Genomic DNA, 20369 nt, shown 5'->3' with positions numbered 1-20369 from the left:
CTCGCAACAAGTTCAGTTTTCCTTCTGATGAAGAGAGGCTCGGACAAGATTTAAGAGGCATCTTAATTAAATACAAAGGGAGGGTGGCGAAGGATGGTTGGATTTATCATTCAAGGCGGAACATTTCAGAAGGAACAAACATGACTGCAGAAAAGAATTATGGAAAAGGAGGAGCAAACATGCTTATTCCACTCCAGCTCTGGAGGCATATTTATATCTGCCTGAGGCCAGAAGAACCACATTGGTAGAGCTGCCTTTCAAAGGCAAATATTTCAGGAGCACATGCAGTGAGAACCTTTCAAAAAACTACAACCATCTTGGCCTCGGACAACAAGCCTATTTTTTAACCCCTTCCACCCACGATGGCGTCTTATTTTAACCGAACAGTGTATCTCTTTCTGTGTCCTATATTTGAACTTTTCCAGTATGAACTGGCAAAGACAGCAGGATCTGCTCACAGCAAGTGATTATCTCTCATTAGAACTGTTGTCTGGTCCTGCTGCCTTCAGAGTGCTTTAACAGCTATTGATTATCCATAGCAGAGTAACAACAGGGCCTTTCTCATTGGCCTTCGTGGCTCAGCTCCTTTCTCTGCTACTCTGGCCACACCCAACCACTTTGGAAGGGCCTTGTCATTACCATCTATATCTGTATTGGCACCCTCTTAAATGCTTAGCTCCCATCAGTTCCTTTGCTGGAAGATGGGATATCAATACAATTCACTGTGCAGATGCTACAAGTGGGAGATATTTAAACACATGAGAGACATTAATTAGATCCAAAGAAAAGGAAACCTGCTTGGAGGCTCTGTGTGACATGGCACGGGCTAGCAATACGCATGGCTTTAGAAGTGCATTAGACAAATTTATGGAGGATATGGCTATAAATGGCTGCCAGTGCTGACAGTTGTATGCTACTTCCAGAAACAATGATACATTGAAAGGCAGAGTTGTCTGGAAGCAATGGCAGAAGAATATTGCCCTCATGTCCTATGCTTCCCAGAGGCATTTTGGCTGGCTGCTGAATAAGTGTTTGGTCCAATCCAACAGGGCTTTTCACAGGCTCTCACACAACCCCCAGAGTACAATCTAGCTATCACCCAAAAGATCACTCAATCTTTAAAGACGTATGCTCTCATCTGTCCAAGTTGTTGGGTGGTGTTTTTTACCTCATTACAGGAGAAGGGAATTTCTGAAATATGCGAAGCTTGAGCAGAACACCAGTTCTCACACCTGCCTAATCAAAGCACAATCCCAAGTTGAAAAGTAACCTATTTGGGTCCAGTATTAAAAAGGCTTCATTTCCATACTGCTTGGTAAGTATTCCTAACATCCCTCAGGGTTATTACATCATGTTTCCATACTTCCGTCGAACAGTGTAGAGTTCTTCCCTAAGAGATCAATCATTTTTTGCTTTTCATTTCATAATTGACAGCCAAATACCACTCTATTATATCTCTGTCAGCAGAGAAGTTCAATTCTTCAACATATTCAAAGCAATCCTACTTTTCATTTGCCATAACATTCAATTTATACCCCAGAACTGGCCTTATTCTTGAAGGATGCCCAGAATTAGCAAACGTAGGCAAGTAACCTTTTCCAACATGAGGAACTTTGTTCTTCCACATTCGTATCTCACCTTTATAGTCAAGCAGGAAGAATTACTGATTCATACCATTAAAAGCCATTTCCCCCCTCTTCTGAACAGACTGACCTCTCACCAGTACTTAAAATATAGGTATTTTAATCTTACCAACATGTTGGGACTACTGATCTTTCCACAGCCACACAGAGCCACAGTGAGCCTCAGTACTACTGCTTCCACCCACAACAAACCTAAGCAAAGAAACTTTGATATCTTCTGGTAAAGCAGATAGATTATCCTTTCCAGTGGAACATCAAGATTATCTGTGGTGTACCAGAATACCATGTCTGCAGATGATTCACTTCTCCTTTGTGTGCAGCTATGCATCCTGTCTACTTTTTATTATTAAAAAAGGATGTTGACTCAAAAGTGTAACATTATTGTTAGAGAGCATATAGAAGCAGTTTATATCAGCACAAGATGGATGTTGCTTACTTATATCGCTTTAGTATGAACCATAAAGCATTACAATGAAAGGCACTCAGGCACAGCAAATCTTGTTAAATGCATTTTGATAACAGCCGAAAAGGCATCCATCGCTTTCATTACTGCTGCTGAAACATATTTCACAGTTAATACTGAACAGATCTCATTGAGCACAATCAGGCTAAGCACAGGGTGGGGGGTTAGCACATTGTTTATCTGAGCATGCAATTCCTTCCACACTTTTCATGTCACATAACTGACCATGGCAGGGAAAAATCTGCAGAACCAACTCTGGCCAAAACTCTTCTGTTTCAATTTGGCCCTTAAATTTTCCATGTTCATTTTATTACCAGGATAATTTTAGAACTTGTAATACATTTCCAATCTTTTTTCCTTGAAGGATTCCACCAATGTGTCCCTTTCTCAATGTCCCATTCACTTTACCTAAACTGCATCAATATAGCAAACAAACGGCTGAGCCAGTCTCAGTACAAACCATGCTTATCTGATAAGACTGTGAGAACAGTATCTTCGCTTAGATCTGTTTGCCATGTAGTCCTTTAAGTAATTTGGATGCCATATATTCAGAGGAAAATGCTAGAAAGCCTTAGTAAAGCCCAGTGCCCACATCTATCAAGAAATCTTCCTCTGTACCCTCCCTTCTAATTTCTTTATTTTCTCCCTAGAATCAAAGGGCAACTCCCACTCTTTACCCCCTTCAACTCCCATGAATACCTCTGGGCCCCACATCAAGCTCAGAGAAATATTCTTAGAAATTTATGGCAGTGAGCAGCTACCAAAAAAATGGAGCTATGTCTGAATGTGTCTCTTTTTCTGTGTTTATGTTACAACATAAAACAGTGCGTTCAAAGAACTGTATTTGTTTGGTCCTACCTCTGCCTCACATATGCATGCCTTGATTAGCTACTTCTCCTTTAAGCTCATCAGTTTATTATGTGTAGGACAGCTTTTCATAGTTGACCAAGCACCACAGCATGCTTCCTTGCAAAACCATTTTGTGATGGTGCACATGATACCTTTGCAACATTAGAGATGTGCCCATAAGCCCTAAGATTGGGAAACTCCAACCTACTGTTTCTAAGACAAAGTACAAATACTTATTTTCCCAACTGAGTTGCCTCCACTCTTTTTCCTTTCTTCTGTGGTCTCTTCTGTGCTTTTCAAAAAAAAAAATCATATGACCCTTTCAGGTAGGGCCTGGGAAATCTGTTCTTTATTCAGCAAAGATGGCACATAAAAATAAAACAGCAGGAAGACACACAAAGCAGGAACGTGCAGAATGTTTTAGGATTTGCCTGCAGATTCATGTATTTATGTCTGTATATGAAACTTACAAGTGATAAGTTCATTTTGGAATTTTCCATGTTGTGGCTCAAAAGTAAATATGCAATGGATACTCATATGATAAGAAGCAATAACTTACTTGTCTTCTGCTTAATCATTTATTTTATCATGAGTTTTTCTTCTCTCATTGAAGGCAACTACTAAAACCGAACACATTATAAAACCCATTACAAACTTTCTTTAAAGTTATAATCATGTATGTCGCTGGGCACTTCCCAGTTTCTGCATGCCAAAAAGAAGCAGGAGCTCCTACTAATAAAGGTTCTTTTAATCAGGCAAATTAGAAAGCACAATAACAAGCTAAGAGAAGTGCCTGACAGATCCTTTTGTACAGAAAGATTTGGTTCTACAAATTATAATTACCTTGGTTAAATAAAGAAGCAAGCATTTGCCTGGTTTTTTAACCTAGTCTCTTTGTTGTTGTTGTTGTTTTTACAGGACTGTGCTCTATGGTTCTCTACCTGAAGTAAATAATGCAAAGTAAAAGCTACTCATATTTCTGCCACATAGACCTAGAATACTTTTTAATATCTTGTAATACTCCAGAGATGGTGAATTTGCCCATTTCTCTTGTGCCCTAGCCCAACTCTTGCAAGACATAGGCTGGGGTACTTCATGAAATTGAATCACAAGATGCATCTCTTATAGGTCTAAGTGCTCAGCTAGAGAAGCAGAACTTTCCCTTTTGAAGGTTCTCACAAGGACACAAAAGCAACATGCCCCAAATACTATTTTCATTTTTAGATTGCTAATTTAGCCCAGATATACCAAAAGAGGTGGATGTAGTCTTGTCAGAAAAGCTGGTAGGAAAAAGCAGTAGAGAGAAGAAAAACAAGCTACCTTGCAGGCTTCTTATGTTGATATACTATATATCCTTTCTCAAAGGGCTCCAAAGCCTTTTCTGTGTGCGCTAGTTTTTATAGCAGGGATATTCTGATGATTCAATAACCTCTGCTTTCTTAAAAAAGTACTGGTGACCCAGCACCTCCTTGAGATGTCAGAGTTCTGTGTGCCCTCTGGCACTAGTTACCTTCTTTGAACCCTGCAAACATTTAAGACAACCGGATCGAAGACTAGAAACATATCAAAAAGAGACAAAGTCTGTTTTCTAGGAGTTTAAAGGGACTCACTGCTCAAGAAAAAGCAGAGGCAACCCTCGAAGACCATCTTGACAAAAGAGAAGCCAAAGCATCTAAATTCATGGGGAAATCAAACTGCTGCAGGAGGTGCATCAGTAGCATGTGGTGTGATGGAGAGTATTTTCATCTTCTGGCACTTGTTCTTTTGAAATGCCAGGTTTTTTCCAGTGAGGAGGAACACCTTTGTCATCAATAACAGGGGCAGTTATACTTCTCTTGCAACTGAAGCCCTACTATCAACCTGCTGCCTACTCCCAAAAATGGTATGTTTGGGGATTCCAGGTTATCCCCAACATATAAAATGTGATGTTACTTTATAATGAAGTAGGAAAAAGCCAAAATATATGCAAACATCACAAAGGGTTCATGCACAACGCTACTCAGACTTGAAAGAACTCTTTGAAAAACAGTCTTTAAATGATGGCAACATAAGAGGGCTGGGAGTGGCAAAAAACCATCAAAATATGCCAAGAAATTTCCTCCTGTTGAATAAGCCTCCAGAGAGTTCAGCTATGCAGAGGCAACGGGACTGCCCCGGGGGATGTCTGGGCAGGCTTTCACAGCAAATGCCTTTCTGATATGGTTGCATTTTAATATGACTTGCAACTGCCACATCATACCATTATTGAATCAGAGCAACTAAAAGTGGACAGGACAAAGTAGTTAAAACTCATGAGAGCAGATAAATACCATTTGACACCAACAAGTGGTGGTTTCAATAGGATTTCTTAACCACATATGTTCCTCCCTAGCCAGATACAGGAAACATTCTTCTTTAAAGAGATACACTTTAAGAAAATGGTCATTCCACATACTCACAAATATTTTAGGTTCAAGTAGTGCAGCTTAATGGTGCATTGTGGATGCTTCAACAGTGGCAATCAGTGTTATGCATAGAAAAACTAAGTTATCTGAGAAGACTGGCACAGAAACAGTGATTGGCCACCACTCAAACTACTATTTAGTACTAAAGGAAAAGATCAGAGAAAAAAAAGGTCCAAGGTTACCAAAACAGCTAAGAGCAACCCAAATTCTATTTAAGGAAGCAGACAGGTCACCATCAGGAAGTCAGGGGTTGTCTCTACACAGAGAAAGATAATCCAGAGTCACAAGCAATAACCATAGCTGAGCAAGTTAGGCAGTACACATGAGGACAGATGGGGTTTGGGGATACCTGACTAGGGAAAGGGATGGACTGAGAAGGAAACTGGGAGATGATACAGATTTCAGTACTAATACCAGCCAGTTAGTATGCTTTTCTGATGAGGCAACAACCTAAATAAGCCTTGCCTACAGACAACTCTCCAACCTTAAACAACTACTGACACACAGCAGACAACATAACACAGAGATAGAGAGAAAAGAACAAGATTATGTCACAAATGCATGTGCTAGTTGTGCCCCCACATCTACACTGCAATCTACCTACTTCAGTGATGGTGAGCCTATGGCACATGTGCCACAGCTGGCACACAGAGCCCTCTCTGTGGGCACACGAGCCATCAAGCTAGTGGCTAACCTAGTCTCTATTAATAAATGATCTCCAAAATGCCTTGTTCTCGATTGCCCTGCTCAGCTCTTTTAAATCAAGCCTGTGACTTTCTTTAGGAAGCCCGTCCATTTGCTGTTTGATCTTTCTCTTTTCCTTCTTCCTTCCACCTTTCCCAGCATTAATGTCTTTTCCAGAGAATCCTGTCTTTTCAAGATGGGCCCAAGTAGGACAACCTCAGTTTCATCGTTTTTGCCTCAGAGATAGTGATAGTACCCCAGTATTCAGGCTTTATTGCAGTGTTGGCACTTTGAAATAAGTAAGTTGGTTTTATGTTGTAGTTTGGGCACTCAGGCTTAAAAAGGTTTGCCATCACTTACCTACTTGCTCATCTTCTAAATTGCTTAAAAGAAAGAATGGACACAAACCTGACTTCAGGAATGGCAACACAGACAAACCAGTTTCAGAACACTTCGATCCCCCCACAATACTTTCATGGATCTCACAATGGCTATTGTAGAAAGAAGTACAAAAGGAGACAGCAGAAATAGGCTGTATGAACTGGTTCCAATGCACCTCTACGGGCCTCAACAGAGATCAAGGCTTCCTAGCAAACTACATGTCTTAATAAAGCCACCTTTCTGTACTATCTTATGGGTATACAATAGATCTCTTCCTTGACAAACTGTGGCCTCTGTTCAAAGAAACATCTCTTAGCATTCCTCTGAGAGTAAAGTCCACTTGGCCTTCAATTTATTCCTCTGTCCAGGGCCTGCTAACTGAAGTAATTAGCAGCTTGATATTCCAATTCCTGTGCTAACGAACCATTGTCACTTTGCCTATTGTTTGTATTCTCACCTTGTGAAAGGAACATGCAAAAATATAGAACATGTATTTGCACTCTGAGGAAGTAGAGGAGGAAGTTGTTAAGATTTTAAGTGGTACATGCTTTCCGTCATCCTTCCCAGCAACAAGAGTGTGTATGTCATTCATCATAAGGAACTAAGGTTAACACGAGATTATGTCATTCTGTCCCCAGGTTATTTTGATTTTCTGCAGTTGCCCACCATTCTGGAAGTTATCAGCCAAGATGAAAAGCTAGTTTCTATCTCAGGTGTTAGTAAAATGTGCTCAGAAAATAATTTCAAAACAGGACAACAACTCTCTTCACCTGTGCAGCTGGGAGTCTTTGTTACTGTTTCAGTCAAATTCAACAAATGGCTATGCTAGGAATTGATTCTTATCTCCAAGATACATGGCCACCCAAAGCTGAGAGATAAAAGGATATGAAGCTATGGCCCACTACTCATAGGGTAAAATGCCAGAGAATACAAATTCTTGCCTAAATAAGAAACTGTTCTCCAGCCTTCAAAAAGATTAAAGTAATCTACGCATGGAACCACATAAACACTACAGAAGGATGTATCATGCCTCCATATTCTGAGTTATTATCCCTTTGATCAACAATTACTGGAAGGCCAAATGGGGGGAAATGCATTACTTCATGCTTGTTTGCAGCACCTGGCTGGCCAGTTTTGGAAACAGAACACTGAACTTGACAGACATGTAGGTGTGATCCAGAAGGCTCTTCTTAAGTTCTTATCAAGGAGCAAGTCAAAAATCTACATCTCAGTCCAAATACACAACGGTCTATACCATGAACAGGGAATCTGTAGCCCTCCCAATGTTGAACTCCAGCCTCTATCTATCAGCCCCAACCAACATAACTAATAATTAAGGATGACGGCAGCTGCAGTTCAGCATCATCTAAAAGGCCACAGGTTCTACAACTATTCCCAAAAATTATGCATGCCTAATAATCAACTGTTAGTCATCCCACTAGGACACGAAAGATTTCGCTGCACCTAACTTGGCGGGTGGGAGCCAAACAATGGAGGGACACAAATGCAGGTGCCATTTATTCTACTGCCGCAACCCTTACTGCTCGCAGCAATGTCTGTTACAAGGTACCAAGGCAGAAGTATGAAAAGCAGCTGTAAAGACATCTTGTTAAGAAAGACTGGCAACTGCACAGGTGAGAACAGCAGCCTCAGCAGTTCAAGCAAAGCTTGCGTTCAGACAGCTTAAAGGCATGGCAGGTTCTGAGCACTCAAGCTGCACTGAACCCACCAGCCTAGACTCCAGCATCACCTTCTGATCCTCTCTGAACGCTGAGCAAACAGAAAAATCTAGTTAAATGCACATAAGAGTCGTTTTAATGAAAAACTGCAAATCAAAGGAACAAGGTTAAAAAAATGTGCACAGGAAAAAACATCAAGCACGCAATGAAACAATCAGAAGAAATGAAAGTGTCAAAGCAGCAATAGGAAAGCATGCTCATTTAAAATGAAAAAAGATAATGCAAGACAACTATTTTTTGGGGGAAAAGAAGAATGAGAGGCAAGGAAAAAACAGGACAGGAGAAGATGCAAAAGCAACATGAAATATGATTTCTTTTCAACTCCTGGAAGAAGCTGAAAAGCATGCAGGAAATTAATAGACTACAGTACTTGGGTAAGGTGTTAATTTCTAAAATAGCATATGCATATTTGCAAATGAGCATGGGCAGGTTTCCCGTGCTTCATCATCTCCATAGTAAATACTAAACTGATGAGTTCTGTATCTAAAAATGTTGGCAAAAATGGAAGGAAGCAACATCAGAACTAAGCACCAGAGCACCTGGTGCTCAAAGATTTTTTGGTTCATGGAACTGTGGTAAGTCAGTACTACACCGTCTACATACAAGCAACAATTTCATGGGGCAGCAAGAGTTCTGAGTACTGTACATTGTGTGTAGGCTCCTGCCTTCTAGAGAAGCAGCTACTGTACAGTATATGTCTATGAATGAGACATAACTTCTCCTTTTTAGAAATGTAGGTAACCAATGAGGGAGAAGACATTTCTCACTTCTCTCTCTGCCAGAAATCATGGAAAGCTGCTGCCAGAGAGGAGGTTAATGAATAGACAGACAAACTGTCCTAAGACAACTTCCCACATTCATTCCCTAAAAACCTCTGGTCTGAACTGCACAAAACAGACAGTCAGGTTAAATAGAGTTTTTAAGAAATCCTTCTAGAAAGAGTTCCTATTCCTGTGCTATGAAAAAAAATGAGGTGCAGACAAAAGCTATGCAGTTAACAAAGAGTACTTATACCTAACAAACTTGCTCATGTTTTTAGGAGAACATAAAATAAGTTGAACTGGCAGATAGCTCCATGGTTGAGGTATCAGAGGTTGGGAGTTTGATTCTCCACTGTGCCTCCTTGACAGGGGGCTGAATTCCATGATCCATACAGTCTCTTTCAACTCACCGGTCCTAAGATTATTATATTATTGTAAGTTTGTCCTTGCTGCAGACTGCCTAATAAGGCTAACTATCTTTTGGTAGAGCCAGAAAAAGAGAGAAGATGTAAAATAAAAAAAATTAAAGCAATGAGTACCCTGTTCACTAGCAACTGGGCAGAATCCAGCTTCTAAGATTAACACACGGCAATCAATCCTGCAGCTAGCAAATATTAGCATTATACTGGGTCTACACCTTGACATTCCAGTGTTCCTGCTTGCTCACACTCACTGAACAAAGAATGCTATTTAAAAGTGTTTGGATTCTAGCTAAACCAGTTTTTAATGTGATTTGTTTTAGAAACAAAGAAGGCTGTTCTCTCTCTTGACCTCCCCAACATTTTAACCACAGACAAAAATTTCACATGCCTTTTCTCAACCTCCACATCTGTCAATCACCATGTCTTGGGATTCTCATTCAATATTACAACCTTCAGTGACTCCCAGCAGAATTAAATCCTCACTTTCACACCAATTTGTTTGGCCCGGAGGAAGGAATAAAAGATTCATCACCAAAAAAATTAATGGCACAAAATAAAACAAACACAGATCACAGCTGGCCACTTTCCAGGCACACATTGCTAATCAAATGAGAACATCAATATAATGTAGAAAAAATATGTGATGAAAAAAGTCCAGTCTGTTGAAAACAGTCCCTCTAAAAGACAAAGACAACAGTATCTGGCAATGCTTTTTAAAAACACACGTATTAATTTCATCTCATTTGCTTGTTTGTTTCAGGGACAGAGTTGTACATTAGAAGAACCAGACTGTGTGTTTGGGAGTGAGAAAACAGCTAAAAGCTACAGGTATTTCAGGAATTAATACAAGTACTGTACTACAGAATTCCAATTACACAAGGAGACAAACAGTTTTAAAATCCAGCTATTTTCCTGGCTGGGAGGACAATGATCGGCCACATTTCTATGCAAGACACTTCAAAGTAGAGGAACTGAGCGTTTTCCATCACTTCCATCCCCAAAAGGGCTGCTCATAACTATTTTAATTTTATAATACTAAATTAGTCCCTTGCCTTAAAGGTTTTTAAAAAACCACACAAATGAATTAAATAGGTGACCTCTCAGAAACACTGAGAAAGTATGACATGAAGAGCATTCTTTGTCAGTTTTCAACTTCTCCTTGCCAAAGGAGAGTCTGTTTTAAATGGAAGGTTACTGGGAACAACAAAATCTGAAGCATTAGCAGAGGAACTACAGCTTAATGGCAAAGCACATACTTAGTGCACCAGTTTCAAACTCCTGGTGTCACCAGTTAAAAGGAACTCAAGTAATACAAAGGACCTCACACCAAGGTTCTCTGCTACCAGCAAGAGTAGACCATTCAGGCCAAGACAAATCAATGTTGTGACAGATGCTAGAAAGCAGTTCAGGCAAAACCCAAAGTAACAAAACAAAACAAAATCTTTGGATTTGACCTGATAAAGTGTGCTTACACAGACTAACACAGCTACCTCTTCAAAAACTAGAAAACAGTTGTAGCTCTGTGAGTAACCTTAGCTTTGTGACTTCTGCCTGCAGAAGGACCCAGGTTCAGATTCTACGCATCACATATCAGGTAGTAGATGCATCCTAAGTGAGCCAGTCAGAGGAGACAATATAGATTAGATGCACAAGTGGTCTGAGCTAGAAGGAGGCAGCTTCATAAACTTATTATTAAACTCCTTCTCAGATGTTAAATCCAACCTGTACTCACTGCTTCAGGGGGAGCATTCTGGCCCTACCCCTACACAGTACAGGCTTCTTTACATGTTACAACCTTCAAAAATTTGAGCTCCTAATTCAGACAGAGATCCCCAGAGAAAACATACATTCTGTCTCCAGACTTATCACCCTCCTTGTGTAGAAAGCTAATGAATAACAGTGGAAGGGATGCCACAACTAGGGATGGGCTATTCAAGTCTCTGCTCAGCTGATGAGTGGTTGGCTGCATGGGGAGGCAGAGAAGAGCCAGCTGGGCTCCTTCTGCAATTGGCACCACATGGTGAATGAGGAGTGGACTGCTCAGTTCTGGGGGGAGGGAATGGGTGCCACGATTCGCATTTATATACCCAGCGATACGAATACCCCATGTCTAGGCACAACCTTTAACTGAAAGCTGATCACAAATTTCCAGTCCCATGGAATTTTGTAAATCTGACTACTTGAATGTGCAAGTGGGGGGACAATGTATGAAGATACACCTAGAAGTGAAGGTGTGCTGCCATGAAGGCAACATTTCATTGGTTTCCTACAATCTAAAACAACCACAAAAAATGGTGTTATCAGACTCTCACGTTTTAAGATCCAAGGGGTTCAGGAGGCCAGCCCCACATTCCAAAGCCTATTGAGTTGAACTATTTTGTTTACTGAATGTTCAAGCTGCCTTTCCAACAAGCAGTTTAGGGCAGTAGCTCCATCTGCCTGTTGAAGTAGAAGAGAGCTTTTGTCCCTAAAGTGAACACGTGTTTTATTCTAAACTATGATGCTGCAGCAAGTCTGTGAGAGGGCCTCAGTATGTTCCTTTTAATAACAAATGCACCTCAAGAATTCCTGAGCTCTAAGAATCCTATCTGCTTAGGCATTTGTCATTTTTCTCCTTTTCTGAGTAACAGTGACAATGCTCAATCCTGAATAGATGTCTTTAGCAAAAGGAATGAGGGCTGGCATTCACTTAGGTAAGGTGAAAACACAAAGGTATTGTTCTCTTATTTTTCTGTCAATGCCACTTAGCTAGCTACAACCCCTGGGAATCCTGAGGAGATGGGTTTTTGTTTGGTTGGTTTCGTTTTGGAAGTACAATCCACTTTATTTCATATCTATTCCTGTCCCTGAAGGACAGTGATTATTACCCATGATAACTAAATACATCTGCTGGAAACTGGAAGATGATTCCTTTCATGCTTTATTTTGAGATAACACTGATCACTGATGCTATTTGGGTCCCTGAATTAGGAGAAAGGGAGAATATAAATGAATTTTTGAAAAAACAAAACACTAGAGTAATGAAGTGATGGAACAGATGAACGTTCGGTACAATCCAACAAAGAAATTCCTTGGATCTCACACCTTTAGATATTGCACCTGAAGAGTTCAGAATGAGCCACTGAAGCTAGCTTCAAAAGCCAGCAGACATATCAAAGAAGTTAAAACTTAATTCTCAGAGCAAAGCCTTGTTGAAACTAGTTATTACAACACAATTCATAAAAACCACGTTCCACTAAAACTGCAAACACATTTATTTGCATACATTCTACCACTGACCTATTTCTTGGAAACATCACGTTACCCTGGCATCCCTATGAATAAAATGCAGATCCAGAGAGGGAGAAAACGGGGGAGGGGGGGAGACATGGTTGTGAATCTGAAGCCAAAGGAATCTGGTTACTAGAGAAGCACAGATGGAATTTCATTAGACAGAGATTAGTTAATATTTGTCATACATTACCAAGGGCTTTAGCAGAACTAACGTGCATTTGAAGAAGTGCCAAGAATGCCAGGAAGTTCAGGAGTACAGTGGGATGCAAAAGACAATTAAGCAGAAGACCAAGTATTTTCACTCCTGAGTTTTCTGCAAACAAGGGGAAAGCGGAAGGTGGAGCTAAATGACTGGTCATTTTTCTGGGGGAGTACCTGGTCGCAAAATCCAAGTCCCTGACAAGTGCTAGGGTCCTTTAGCTGATCCTGCTGGGGACTTCTATGTCTTCTCAAACAACAAGAGATTCAGAATCATGTAGCTCCGAGTTGTTACCTTTAAACTAAGAATGTAAATTTATGTGCTCCAGCTGGTAAATTTACTATACATTTGTGGAAGCTGGAAGTTTGTATTAGAACGGCCAAGTTATTGGACAGCAATATTCAAGAGACTGCTCAGCCACAAAGCCTGCAAGTTATGCCTCTGCCTGGGCTACCTTGCATGACTACTGGGATATGAATGAAGAAGCCTACAGACCTGAAATCCATGAATAAGGGTAGAAAATGAAGCATCAATCAGACACAAGTCTACAGACTATCATGCTTACATAGTAGTGATGTTTTTACAGGAATTATGTAAGGAAATCCTGGGGAGAACTATCGTGAGGAACAAACTTCACGGAAATGCAAGTGTCCCAGGCAGCTCACAAGACTGCAACTAGAGACAGATTTTCAGTTTAACCATTAATACATTGTTCTTTAATACATCACCCTCTCTTCATCTGCAAAAATGGAAACAGCTTGTCCCCATGATGTGGGGGGGGGAGGGAACAAGTTAACATTTAGAAGAGTTCGACATACCATAAAAATGGAACGTACTAACCTATGCATTACTCTGTCATATAGGAAGATGTCGTATTCCAGACTGGAATATTTGTATGTCTTTTACAATATTGCCTAGTTTGACAGATAGCACCTCTCTATTGTCTCAGACTGTCACCAGCCACTGGATCCTTTTTTACACGGAGATGCTGGATACTGACCCTGGAAACTTCTAGACGCAAAGTATATACATTTCCACTATGGTATCTTCATCACACACTGCCTAAACCTTGTCAAACTCCTGAGTATTAGCCTTTTACCGCCTTTCATCAAGGTTAATTTACAAGTGGAATCACTTCTTCTGGTCCACACATACCCTCAATAAGCCTATTTAACATCTAACACACACACACAAAAAAGTTCTAGGAAGGAGTAGGGGAGAGAAGAAATCACACAACATGAGTGGAGATACTGGAATTCACTGTATTCACATTCCACATTCATTGACACATGTAAACAACAAAAGGAAAAGGGAAGAAGAAAAATTGGGCTTTTTGATGAATGTTGGTTCTTCTTCCATTCACCTTGGACAGTGTCTCTCAAACTTTGGGGGGACAAAATTAATGGAGGAATTCTTCCCAATTAAAAATAATAATAAAGGAAGGATGAAGGGCAGAGGGGAAAGGCTTTGCTTTTCTGTAGGAAAGCATGGCCCCAAGTATAAGTGAATGAACAATAAGGTCTCCATCCTAGCCATTCTGCAGGGCTCTCTGTTTTCCTTCAGCCCTAATACATTAGCAAGGCTTTTCCCCACCACCACAACAGGTCATTGAAAGCTACAAACCTAACCACTGCAAGTAAATAACTAGGTAAATTCCAGAAAGAAAATCCACTCATTAAAAAAAACGAACTAAAGAATTAAAAAATAGAACTATTCAAATTAATTTTCGCCTCCGCCCTTCAGTCTCTCCACCTGTGATCAAAGCAGTGTATATACACAAAGGCAGCCCAAAAGGAGTGTTGTTAGATATGTGCAACATCTCACTGTGCCCCCAATTAGATTCAAATTAAATGTTAGGAACAGGAGAGCAATTCAGTAAAATGCACACTGGCTGGAGTAAATACTGGCTTGTTGCAAAACATGATCCATTATGGGTTTTGTTGTTACATGATATACGCACAACTTAAATCCTAGCATGCATTTTTAAATCCAGATACCAAGCAGGAAAGGACATTATATATTTTATAAAATACATAGTCATATAATGTCCATAAATTAAAAAAAAAACAACTGTTCACAAGTCAAGAAAACTACAACCAACAGCAGGCCAAAAATAAACCAAGCTCAACCACATGCATCAATGAATAAACAAATCATTTGGTTTTCTTACAGGCAATTTCTGTAAGAGTTGTACTGTATTATTCAGGAGCTTAACCTTTGTGCTTCTCCTACTCACTCACTCTTCTCAAATACCTTCCAAACTTTAAGGGGGAAAAACCATGCGCATGAAGATAGGTACAATACAGGTCAAAATCATTTTTTACACTCGTGTATTGATTTCTTCAACTGATATATACTGTACATCTGTTTTTAAAGCAGATGGTCTCTCATTCATGTTAAATATACTTCACACTTTTGCAATCAGAAGCCTCTTTACTAACTCATTCATAAAATGGGACAAAGGTTAAACCCCTCCTTTACTACAGTTCTTATCTGCTTTCTTTCATAAAACACATGCAGCTATTTACTACTAGGAAGGTTGTGACAGAAAAAAAATAGAGAAAAAAGGAGAGAAACCCCCTAAGTCAGAGATATTTCGATACTGTACCCTAAGACAGAAAACTGTTTTTACCCACTCCTTGAGCCCCAAATACACCGCAAATATGACCTTTTCTCAATTATGTGCCCAAGAGAATCTAGTCCTTTTATCTTTTCTGAAACTCAGACATCACACAAACCTAGCCAGAGATCAGCAGTTAACAGGAAGGACAGGAAATAAATCTAGCCAAATAGTGATTTAAAACCATTTTTAATTTAATCCACATGGGCACCCCCTATTCATTCAAAAGCACATCCCACTCATTTGGATTCATAAGCAAACACAACATTCTCCAGGGGACAACAAGGGAGCAAGGGGGAGGGGGGGAACGACTAGAAAGCAAATTCAAGAGATTTGCATTGCCCCTTTAATGCGGTGTGCTGGAACAAAAGCCTCAGTTTCCTACCCGTTTTTTTTAAGTCACATGTGCAACCACCACCAAACCAGATGTTTACACAGGCCCTTTGCACACCCAACCCTCCACAAAAAAACCTCCTCCCCTTTATCGCACCAATATTGGGGGGGGGGCGCGAAAGAGGGGAGGAAATTGAACCTTAAACAAAAGCAATCCAGGAGGCAACTCAAAAGTTACTTACCTTCTCCTCACGAATCACACCATCAGTAGGCTTTGTGGAGTCGTGGGGGTGAGGAGATGATTCCCAAGCAAGGTCTAAAAGAAGAAAGGGAGGTGTGGGGAAGGGGAAGGCAGGAAGAAGGCGGGCGTAGCAGATGGGTTGTTGTGGTGGTGTGTATTTACTGAGGACCTGAGGGGTGGAGGGGAAGAGAGGGGATAGGAAGGCAGCTAGGGAAGCTCCCAGCCCCAAACAAAACGCTAAGAGAGGGAAAAGGGAGGTGACGGGGTGGGTGGGGGAGCCCTGTAGAAACGTGGGGATTGTGGTGGTTGGTGGGGGGCCCCTCTGAAGGGAAGCAATGGAGGGGGGGCGCCTGGATTGGACCCTCAGATGCTGAGGGAGGCGAGTGCTCCCGTGTTTTTAATGCTGGGTGGGAGTCCAAGAGAAAAGGGAGCAGGAGGAGACAATGTGCTCAGGGAAATAAAAGAGAGAATGAGAGAGAGAGAGAAAGTTGGGCAGCCTCAGGAGGGAAACCAAGGGGCCTGACGGAGGGAGGGGGGGAAAAGCAGGGGGAGGTGGGCGAGCGTTGAAAAAAAGAGGGGTGGGGGGAGGAACCCTAAAACGCGCCCCCTCCTCTCTTTTCCCTCTGAGCGGAGACACACATGCCCAAAGGAGTGAGGGAGGGAAGAGGGAGACCCATAAGCCACAACGGTCCTCCTCCCTCTCTCTTATTGTATATATTTCTTTTTCGCCTCAATTCTCCCCTCTTTTTTGCCCCCTCCTTCTTCTTCTTCTTCTCCTCTTCCTCACACAACCCCACAGAGACACCCAGCAACCACCCTCAGACAGGCCAGCGCCGCCACATGCCAGTATCGCGCTCCCTCATTGGCTCCTTTTAAGACCCGGTTTGTTAAAGATGTGTGAGGAGGAGGAGGAGGGGGAGGAACTACCACTACCACCGCCACCCGCTCCTGACCCCGGCCAGGGAAGCCTCCGACCAATCAGCGCCGAGGAGAGAAGCGTGGAGTTGGGTTGGTTTCCTTTTTTTTCTCTCCTTCCAATTCAGAGAAAGGTGAGGATGGGAGGGGGCTCCCGATTGGGCGAGAGGCGCGCGGCGGCCGTCCTCGCGCCCGCGACGGTTGGCGCGCTTTGCTATAAAAGGGGGAGTGGGGGGGGGAGTCTGTTGAATGACCGCCTCCTTGCTTTTCCCCTTCAAAGGGATGTTTTACCTCAGTTGTTATGTCGTGTGGTTGTTTGGTTTTTTTTTTTTACATCTTCTGTTTTATTTTATTTTCTTTTTTCTTTTCAAGGTGTCCTTATTAAACCCACAGACCTGGGAGTATAAAGTCTCAGGCTTACTTCAAAAATGTTGATTTTTTTAAAAAAAATAATTATGTCAGTTAGATCGATATCGGTATAGATATGTTGATGGATATTTTTAAATCAGCATTTTTATGGTCGTATTTGGATTTCAAAATATTCGTTTAAAAAAAGATAAAAAGACAACTAATTAATATCCTTGGGAAATATCAAAAAAATATTTTGAAAGAAATAGGCACCACACCATTCATAGGAAACACAAGTGTGGCACAGGACGGATCAAATATAGGAGGCAATGCAGCAGAACACTAATCAACCACATTTTAAATTTTTACCCATTGAATTTGTCATAATCTGTTCAGTGAACAGGCACGGATTTCCTTTGGAAATGGTGCACAGAGCGTCGGCTGGATGGCGTGCGCATAGTTCATGAGCAGGTTGTGTCTATGGCAGGATTCATCTGTACATGAACCAACATGCCTTGCTTTGTGCACATGCTTCACTTTCACTAGAGAACTCCGAGTGGTCACTTCCTGGCCATGTGCAAAATCTCCACTTCATGCTATGATTTTGTGCACATTCCCCAACCCTTTGGATAACTATGGCAAAAGGCTGCATCTCAAGAGCACAACACGCATGCTTTGCAGGTTCCATTCTTGCAAGCTCTAGGGTCGACGGACGAATCTCTCTGAAACCATAATGCAGGAATTCGTAAACTTGGGCACCCATACATTGTTGGACTACCAACTCCCAGAATTCCGGACCATTGGTTTGCAGGCTAGGATTTTGGGAAGTTATATTCCAATTTAATCAGGGGAATCCAGGAAATTGCAGTCTAAAAAATTTGGAAGGGTGGAATTGGGCAGAGGAATAAATGGAAGAATGAGAGGTCGGTGTAAACAAACATTAAGTGGCTTGCCTGTGTAAAGCAGCTTTCCTGGCATACATTCTTTTCTAAACTCATTTTAACCACCATGTGAATGCAGACAGATGTATATCATGGTTAATATGCATCCGGAATATATACAGTATATGGATTATAATGCAAAAGCCCTGAATTCGAATCACAGATTGGCCATGGAAACTCAATGGAACTAGTAAAACCACTCCTTTAGTATCCCATTTACCTTGAAATCTCTATTAGGGTTCCTAAAATACACAGGCATATAGTACAGCATATAATGTACATGGTTGTATGTATATATGCACACAAATATACACACATTTTGTACATGCGTATATTGGGGAAGACAATAGTTAGAATAGCAGCTAGCACAGCAAACTCTTATCCCCCCACTCAAAGACCAAGAGGGAGGACTCAAGAAGAGCCATTTCATCCCATTCTATTAAAGAGAGAGAGCATCAAACATTTATTCTGCAATCAGGAAATTGCAACTTGGTCTCTGATTGTGATGGATGAGTCACAGCCTTTCCTCGGTGCACTGTAAAAGTAGAATAGAAGGCTAATTAAGCAGGCAAATGTCAATATGGTGATTAGCTCACCGTATAATATTCTGATTGGCTTTTCCCGATGACCTTCCTCCGCCTTCCGCTCATACACTTTCCTTTAGCAATGTCTTTTTAGTGAGAGAAGCCAACCAACATGTTTGTATATAACAAGGACGGGCAGGGAGAGCAGCTTAATTCAGATTCCTGTAATATCCCTGTTTAGGTATCACAGCACAGATGCAAGTTGGCCCACCTTGATCTACATCTCTGAGTGTGAACTTGTGGCAGAAGTGGAGTTCTTGCAGATTCATTTTCCTGCCTATCATGTACAGCTTGAGACCAGCGGGAAGTGGAAACAATAGGAAATACCTCCATAATTCCATTTCTGCTATTGGCTTGGAATCCTTAAAAGAGCGTCACTAGATCCCAATCCATCTCTGTGCAGGCACCTCAATGCTAGTGTTCGTGGTGAGCATCACCTCATGGGGAACGTACCATTCTATGGGACAGTGACAGGATTCCCATTTCTAGCTGCTTCTGCAGGGGCAAAAGGCAACGAATGGGTCTTCTCAGCAGAAGAGTGAAATGGCAAGAGTTTTTTGTGGGTTTTTTTGCCATTTTGAAACCTCTTCTTGTTTTAAGGTAGCCTACAGATCATTTCTAAAAGTATGCCAAAGGCAGGGCTCTCATCGTCATCTTAGAATTGCAGAGTGGGAAGAGATCTTATGGATCATCAAGTCCTGTCCCTGTCATTCCAGAACAGCAGCAGCAGGATTATGCCCCTTGCATTATCTGTGCCCCAGTTAAATGTGTAGCCTGCATAATTAACTTGTAAACCGCCCAGAGTGTGCTTGAAGCACTATGGGGCGGTATATAAGCAGCACCCTTTGCTTTTAAAGGAACCAAGGGGGGGGGGGAATCAGCTAGTCAAGGACATTAAATTAATTATCAAGATCCAAATAAGCTCGTAAGTTTTCAGTGTGCAAAGCAACACTGGTATTTCCAACTTGGGTTACTGAGCGAACTTTGCCATTGAATGTTCGTCTAGGATAAATATTGCTGTACCGCACAGAATCCACAAGAGGGCAATGAGAAGATTCCCCTTTTCAAAACCACCATTGCATTTTCAACAGCTATCCCCTCAAGCATGCCTCTTTAGATACCAGCCAGCCAGCGGGTTTGCCCCGGCTTCTTCCTCCCCTGTAAAGGTATTAAAGGGGGTTGGGAAAGTGCAGCCTCTTGAGATCCCCTCTCCACTTTGAAAGAAAAAGCAGTACTGCCAAAAGAAAAAAAGCACTTTCCTGCAAACCTCCTGGAGGGAAGAATTTACAATGAAATAGTGTTCCAGGGACCTTCAACCATCCCCTAAAATCCTGATGATCCAAAAAAATAAAAAAAAATCAGATGCTCCCTTTCAGCAACATTTTTAAAGTATCTCTGCTTATTTTCAGAGCTGGTTTTAGAACAGGTAGCCATGCAAGCCTATGCTAGCTTATCAGAAAAAAAAAGAAAAAATTTAGAATACAACTTGTCCACAAAAGTTTGCATTAAAATAATAGCAGCTGCCTCAA

The 20369-nt window shown here is 41.3% G+C and overlaps 1 protein-coding gene across 4 annotated transcripts in view; it reads right to left on the bottom strand.

Annotated features, from left to right (window-relative positions):
• RERE (arginine-glutamic acid dipeptide repeats) overlaps positions 1-16368 on the bottom strand; it is a 266304-nt gene extending 249936 nt beyond the window's left edge. For all 4 annotated transcript variants that reach the window (XM_078379232.1, XM_078379236.1, XM_078379235.1 and 1 more), the window contains exon 1: positions 16054-16368. The gene's annotated coding sequence lies outside the window, so the exon portion shown is untranslated. The remainder of the gene's footprint in view (positions 1-16053) is intronic.
• Between the last annotated feature and the right edge of the window lie 4001 nt (positions 16369-20369).

Source organism: Pogona vitticeps, chromosome 7 (genome assembly GCF_051106095.1).
Source record: "Pogona vitticeps strain Pit_001003342236 chromosome 7, PviZW2.1, whole genome shotgun sequence".
Classification (NCBI taxonomy): Eukaryota; Metazoa; Chordata; class Lepidosauria; order Squamata; family Agamidae; genus Pogona; species Pogona vitticeps.
Note: the sequence above shows the minus strand (reverse complement) of the source record. Positions and strands in the feature narration are given on the sequence as shown.